Here is an 8,232-nt window from a genome sequence, read left to right as displayed (position 1 = left end):
GTATTTTCCACCACAGTTTTTGGGGGCTCGTCTCGGGATCCTGCGTCAGTCCGCCCAGGTTGGGGATAGACGGGTTGGCCACCTGAATCCACAGATTCATCCTAAGAACCTCAATTAGAGAATTTCAGAGGACAGGACGTCTTTCTCCCACCCGTGGTCGACTACGCCAGGACTCCTTCTGAACCAGTGTGAAAAGACAATGGTGAGAAGTGTTATTCTAAATTTACATTAATTTTCAGACTCAAACTGGAGTCAAACATTACTAGAAATTTATCACAAATTAATAATCAATATCTTAATTAATAATCACAATATTTTTCTGTTTTGTGGTCAATTGTCTTCATTATTCTCATTGTGACAGGGATTCTCCTCCTCACCTCCTCATCGAAAGAATAACTCAAGGGATAAGAGAATAACTTAAGACGAGATCAGGTTGACGTCATAAATAAAATCCTGTGAGTTTAAGTCAAGTTTAGGTTAAAGTTTAAGTTAAAAATCGTGAGTAACAAGACCAAGTCGTAAGTGCTGTGAGCTAGACGTAGCAAGACCAGACCAGTAAATCTTGTGAGTTACAAGACCGAGACCAGTAAATTAGTCAGTAAGTCCTGTGAGCTCGAGAAGCAAGACCAGGCCAACCTTGAGTTAGAAAACTGAGAGGAAAGCCATCTTGAGTGAGGAGGAACAGAGAAGAAACTGTGTGGGCTGGTTTCTGGAGACATTGAGAATTTTGCCTGATAATTCTACAAAGGTGTGGGATTGACCCTCTGTGTACATCCGCTGCAAACAGAACTAGTTCCTTTGCAGTAGGAGGTTGATGTACAGCACCATTAAGAAGTTGAAATCTCTGTCTTCATGTGAGGGGAAACTGGGGTGGTTGTGTAAAATTTCCTGTGTTAAACTTGATTGGATTGATTGTGTGGAGAATTAAAACCACGTCTTGTGAAGCCACACCGGACTCTCGCAGGAGAGCCTAGAAGCTTGTGTGGGGGTAGACAAACGTGGGGGCACGACCCATTCACATGCATTCATCCAACTGTTGAAGTGAATTGTTTGTGTAAAATCTAATTTACTGCAGTAAGAGAAAAAAAACAAACAACAAAAAATGTATGAGAGAGGGAAGTGAGGAAAAGAGTGTGTTCATTAAAGGCCTTCTGCTCACTGAAGGAGATGATGTCATAGCATGTTAGGCAGAAACAAACATATAAATCCTGTGTAAAATAGCTGCTTGTGCTTTTCTTCCTAAAGCTTTTATAAGAGCATAAAAGCCACTCCCTGTATGAATGTGGAACCTTTTCCTAAGGAAAAGCAGTTCTTTATTATCACCTGAGAACATTTTAAAGAGCAACAACATATTAAGAATGAAAAATCAGAAATGTGAGAGATGTGATTTATAGTATTAGGAACTTATTATGTTAAATTACTGTACATTGTGTAGGCAATAAGCTTGGGTTTCTGTCTTTTCCCTTTCAGACATTCATAAGGTGATTTTTATTCCTTTACTACTGCAATTATAAATTTACACCTAGCATGTCTAAATAAATCTAGATAAACTGGAAATGAATAATGCAGCTGAAGGATGCTGAAAATAAGCATAATGTTAGGAAAAAAAGAAAATTCTTGACCTTAAAATAGGAATGGTGAACCAACGTAACTTTGCTAGAGTAAATTTCTCTTGCAATAAATTCACTTTAGCTAAATGTGAGCTAACGGCGAGAAGAGAAGTTCTCAGAACAAGTGTATCTTCTTAGCAAGATCATGTTCAGCTTTCCCAGGAGAGAATTGAGTTATGAATCCACTGACAATATAGTCTCACACACACAATTACAATGTAATATTCAAGTTACATGATGTTCACAGCACAGAACATGGTCCACATAATATGTTTGCCACAGGATTCAGAAGAAAACTATTATAATTATGAGGCTATGATCTTTATTTTCCCCTTACTGGAGAAGAAAATACACCACATGACCAAATGGTTCAGTCTCAAAAGCTCGTCTGCTGTATGGTGTTGGACACATTGCAGCGTTCCCTTCTAAACCCTTGTCAGCATGCAGCTTGGTCCACAGGGTCCTAAAATTGTCTATCCTGCCTGAGGGGATTCAGAGGAGGGGCTGGGGGAGAGTGAGTTCTTGATCCGGGTCACTGCAGAGTTCTGGGTGTCACACATGTGGTCAGTCAGGAGACTGGAGCAGAAACGGTCCCTACAACCTAAAGCATCATTCCACCTCCCTTCTGTGTCAGCTCTGAGTCCTGGAGCAGAACCTGATATGCAGATGTGGCTGCAGGGACCCGGCCGCTGCTGATGGCCTGGAGATCCCAGAACCAGAGGGTCTGGCAGAGCCCTGTTGGTTGTGACTGTGAACAGTGTGGATATGGCTCCTATGGTGGACATGTGAGCTGGATTTTCACCTTTGACCTCTGGAGGTGATGGATCCTCCTTGTCCTCAGACTGTGTTTCAGTTGTGGGATTTTCTGGAAGTAAAAGACTAACAATGTGGCCGGCAGGCAGCACAAGTCCCACCCCGACTACAGAGTCAGATGATGTTTTCTGGAATAAGCTGCACCCTGATTCTGTCAGAAAGACTGTTGGGTTCACTCAGTTCTCTGTGGAAAACCTGGATCTGCTTCCTGGAACTTTTGCCCACTCTCTGATCCTTTACATATTACTCTTAATTAATTACACATATGAACCTGATTTATCTACCAGGAAGCTTTGATGAACATGTGTCGGGCACTTCCTGGCATGAATTTCTGATTGTATGCTGATTGGAGGAGAGCATGGTGGCTGTGGCGCGTCTGACTCCTGAGCAGATCGAGTGATACGAGCTGAATGATTATCCACAAGACCAGGCCAAGGAATGAGGCCCTACAACCAAACATTTACTCACTGTTTCTGCTTAGCTTTATACCACATTTATGAGCATGTATAAAATTTTGCACTCCTGCAGACTTCTGCAACTGAACAATGTCACAGACATCTCTGCTCTGCTGCAGGGAAGCTGAACAGTTCATACAGACAAGTTAACTTCTGGCACGCTATGCTTTATAGGAAAATAAATAGATTTTTAAAAAAAAGTGATGAATACTAAGTTTTTAATGTTTGAGACAGAATAGATGTCAAGAGAAAACAAAAAAAAGAGAAAAAATAAGCCGCTATATGACATTAAATAAGAAGGTAGCTTTGTAATTTCCCGACTTCAGTGAATGCAACACAAGTACAACAATCTCCGTGTTTTATTTGCTGACAGCTGGTGTTTTATCCCTAATCAGAATTCATTATTTTGAATTAAAGCAGATATGCTCAGCGGTTAAAATACACATCAGATGATTTTTGTTTAAAGAGTAGAAGCAACTCTTGCGATGGCTGCCAGTAAACAGACCAGTCTCTTAGTTAACACGCTTAATAAGTAAACAAACAAGTCATTTAAGCCCTGTATGTCCTCAAAATAACATGAATATGAGGCAGATTATTTGTAACAGTATTGATACTTCCAAAGTTAAGCTAACTATGCTAAACCGTTAGCCTTGGCCTTTTCTGTTACACACGTTTGCATTAAAATCATAAAGGAAGACGTGCTGCTGTGAGTGTGTGCACGTACATGTGTGCGTCGTGTTGTTGTAGATGAAAACAGTTTTGCCATCAGTATTAGAAGTTTGGTTCTAAATGCTGCTTTAGTTCAAATGTACATAGAAAACAAACAGCTTTATTATGACCTGAAGGTCTCTGGCTGTTCAGTACCTGAAGTCCAGCTGTTAAAGATGGGTTTACATCTTGTTGCTTTATGCTTATGCTTATGTTTACAATATATTTGGAATAGAAAGCCAGTCTTATCATGATCTCAGTTTTGTGTGTGTTGCTCCTGAATGGGTCTGTTGGAGTCTGGGAGAGACAAACCAGAGTAAACCATGAGACTAAACTAGACTACATTACTGATTAAATCAACAGTTCTGAATGAGCTTTATTTAATATATGCAGAGATTCTTCAGTGTGGTTCTGCTTCTGTCATTTAGCAGACATGACATAAACAACACGAGCAGTAAATCAGAAAGGAAATTCCAGCATGGATAAGTGTTGGTCAGACTGCTGGGAGTCCAGTTTGACACATGTCCTGCTATGCAGTACTAGAGGATTTTTCTGGTTGTTGGTTAAGATGAGACTACCTGATAGGAACTTTGCAATAAGTAATTAAATGAATTTGGTTACTTTGAATGCTTACCTACCAGATAACTGAGTGGCCCTAACTGTTGCTTTGTATTGTTCATGTTTTACTCCATGACTGTTTAGCTGAAACTGACTATCCTCTGCACCCCCCAGGCCTGGCCCCTGACCGACCTCTAGTTGACCCTGACTTGATTTTCCTTTTGATACTGTTTGCTCTGACTGTGACGCGGTGGAGGCTGCAGCTCTCCCGTCTCAGTTCTCATTACTTGAGCTTACTCTTTAGCTGAAAACAAGTCCATGTTTTGGCGCTCTCTTATGAATGACTTTCTGGATGCCATTTTCCTGAATGTTTTCCTCCCACAGGTTGCAGACGGGGAAATTTCCTTCTGGCTCTCTTTTCAGGTCTTCCTTGGACCAAAAGTACTTTCTCTGGTTCTGATGTACATGCGCATGCGTAACATGGAAACATGGGCTTTTTTGTGATTCTTTTTGCAGGACCCTCACCCAAGTGGGCATGGTTCCTTCCAAGACTGCCTGTTCAGACACAGCTCTGTGTGAAAGTAATGTTTTAACATACTGTCCTAACCTCATAAGAACCCTTTTCAGGCATTTGCACACAGGTGAAAGCTGCCCTTCATGAATCAGCATCTACGCAGCTCTATTCACTTCAGCCTGGAGATTTTGTCCTGATAAGAAGCTTTAAACATCAGCGCTGGAACCAACATCGATGGTTTAGGCCATTTCAGGTTTTCCTGACGACCCAGACAGTGGTAAAGGTCGCAGAGTGAGCTGCATGGCACTACAGATTGCTTGAACCTCCTGAAGCTCTTCAGTCTGAAATTACAGAAGAATAACGCACCACCCAACAAAGGGCAGAATAATCCCTGTGGTTGCGTGGGTAAGTGAGATAGTCTACTCTCACGCCTGAAGACCAGCCTTCGCTCTCAAGCAAGATCAGTGAGAGGTGAAAGAAGCGCTCCACTGCGACTGTGACATGCCAAGTCCCACCAGAACGCCGACAGTGTCTTCACTACACCTCTGTCACCCCCTAAAAGAGGAATGATTTGTTTCCACTTTTCTTACATTTATCCTTAGACTGAGATTTTGAAGCTGAAGTGAATGGCTCCTCACTATTGTAATTTCTGAAAGATTCTTTTAAAACCTTATAGGCATGAGGCTCCTGATGTTTTGAGAATGTTGTCTTCTGTATGTATTTTTGCGTTCTGATAACAATTTCTCTTCTTATTGTTGGTCCTGTAGGACCAAGAGGAGGGAGAGTGTTGGAGAAATTATTATGGGTTTTGGTTTGTATTAAGTATTAGACATATATGCATTGATTTGCTGTGATCCTGCTGTGTTTTGTGTCAATGCACAAAGCTTTCTTTAAGTCATATGATCCTTGTCTGGAATGTGCAGACAAAGTCTGAGACAGGAAGAGTTTCCTGCAGGACATCTTTTTTTGTCAGCTGCTTGGTTGACCAGTTGTCTAAAGGTTAAAGGTAATAAAGTAATATAGTGAGTGATTGATGCTTAGTGAGCTCAGTTTAGCTTCGAAGGAGAGAATGATTGTTTTCTGTGGTCTGCCCAGCAACTAGGAGGAGTTAAGCATGGTTTATAATCGGGTGTTACTTCAGCATCTGCAGAGAGCGTTCTCTCTCCAAGCTCCAGCGTGTGCTTGTATTAGTTTATAATAAAATGTTCATTGTAAGAAGACAGTTGACTCTTAGATGTATTACAACTTCTCAAGACCAGAGTATTTTCCACCACAACACTCTTATGTTGGAACATGGTGTTCGTTATGCACAATCCATGACGAGCACAGAAGTCCAATAACAAAACACCATTTGGGTTCAGAGGGGGGGACCATGCCTCCCAATCACTCCCCTCCAGGTCTCACTGTCATTGCCCACGTGAGCATTGAAGTCCCCCAGCAGAACAATGGAGTCCCCAGAAGGAGCACCCTCCAGCACTCCCTCCAAGGACTCCAGAAAGGGTGGGTACTCTGAACTGCTGTTCGGTGCATAAGCACAGACAACAGTCAGGACCCGTCCCCCCACCCGGAGGCGGAGGGAAACTACCCTTTCATCCACCGGGGTAAACCCCAACGTGCAGGCACCAAGCTGGGGGCTGATGAGAATGCCCACACCTGCTCGGCGCCTCTCACCATGAGCAACTCCAGAGTGGAAGAAGGTCCAGCCCCTCTCGAGGGTTCTGGTTCCAGAGCCCAAGCCATGCGTCGAGGTGAGTCCAACTATATCTAGCCGGAACCGCTCAACCTCACGCACAAGCTCAGGCTCCTTCCCCACCAGAGAGGTGACGTTCCACGTCCCTAGAGCCAGCTTCTGCAGCCGGGGATCGGACCGCCAGGGTCCCCGCCCCTTGCTGCCGCCCAGCTCACATTGCACCCGACCCCTACGGCTCCTCCCGCAGATGGTGAGCCCACGGGAGGTGGGGCCCATGTAACCCTTTCAGGCTGAGCCCGACCGGGCCCCATGGGCGAAGTGCCGGCCACCAGACGCTCGCTCTCGTACCCCACCTCCAGGCCTGGCTCCAGAGGGGGGTCCCGGTAACCCGCGTCCGGGCAAGGGAACATTCATGCCCAGGTTGGTCGTCATCATAGGGGTCGATGAGCCGTGCTTGGTCTGGTCCCTCCCCTAGACACCTGTTTGCCATGGGTGACCCTACCAGGGGCATAAAGCCCCCGACAACATAGCTGCTAGGATCTTCGGGACGCACAAACCCCTCCACCATGATAAGGTGACGGCTCAGGGAGGGGATAAGGTGAATACCTAAGTACTTAACTGAATCTTTGATTGGAATATTTTCAAGCTGCAGTCAAATACTGGTAATAGTTCACATTTGGAAAGATTTAGATTAAGACCAGAAGCAGCAGAAAATACTTTTACCAGTTTAAGAGCCTGCGGTAATTGTGATTTGTTTTTTTAAAAATAAAGTGGTATCATCAGCCAGTTGAGCAATTTTAATATTCCTTTCAAAGAAAGAAATTCCTTCAATGCCAGATTCATTCAAGATGTATAGTGTAAATAATTCTGTGGCAAGCAAAAATAAAAAGGGAGAGATTTAAAAACCCTGTCTAACCCCACGTTTAACCATAAACCTTTGAGATGTGTTATAATTAATGATTATAGAACTGTTAATTCCTTTGTAAAGCATTTTAACTGAGTTAATAAAAGAGGTACCAAAACCAAACGATTTAAGAGTTTGTAATATGAATGAATGTTCTATGGTGTCAAAGGCTTTAGAAAAGTCAAGAAAGAGGATGAGAGCATTAGATTGCACAAAGTTGGAATAGTAGAGTATGTCAAGTAGCCGAATATTGTTTGTTATATGACGATTCTTCAGGAAGCCTGACTGTGTTTCTGAGATTATATCCTTTAAGCCTAATTTTAATTTATTTGCAAGAACTAGAGATAAAATTTTGTAGTCAATGGTCAAAAGGGTGATTGGACGCCAATTGTCAATTGTATGCACATCTTTTCCAGGTTTAGGAATAAGGGAGATTATTCCCTGTTTCATTGCTGTTGTCATTTCCTTTTCTTCTAGACAGGGTTTGTACAAACTAAAATGAGAATTTTTAATATAATCCCCAAAATGCTAATAGAATTCAACAGAGTCCATCTATACCTGGAGCTTTTCCTTTCTTCATTGACTGCAAAGCTTTTTCTATTTCATTTAAAGTAATATTAGAGTCACAAGTATTTTTATAATTGTCACAGATTGTAGGGATTTTATTTTCAAATTTACTAAAAAAGGAGTTACAGCTGTCTTGGTTAAAATTAGAAGAGTAGAGATCATCATAAAATTTAAAGATATGTTGAGATATTTTGGGGGGTCAGTACAGATTACTCCATCAATATGAAGAGATGACAAAGTTTTCCTCTGTGCGTTGTGTTTTTCTAATGAAAAGAAGTCATTTGAGTTTTTTTTGCCTTCCTCCAGCCATTTGGCTCTTGATCTAATAAAAGCGCCCTTAGCCAGTTCTATATGGTGCTTATCTATTTGTAGACTGATATCTTTTATTTCTAAATTTTGTTTTTCTGTAAGAA

Source organism: Telmatherina bonti (genome assembly GCF_933228915.1).
Source record: "Telmatherina bonti genome assembly, chromosome: 17".
In the NCBI taxonomy this organism is placed as follows: domain Eukaryota; kingdom Metazoa; phylum Chordata; class Actinopteri; order Atheriniformes; family Telmatherinidae; genus Telmatherina; species Telmatherina bonti.
The sequence above is the reverse complement of the archived record's forward strand: the minus strand, read 5'-3'. Positions refer to the sequence as shown.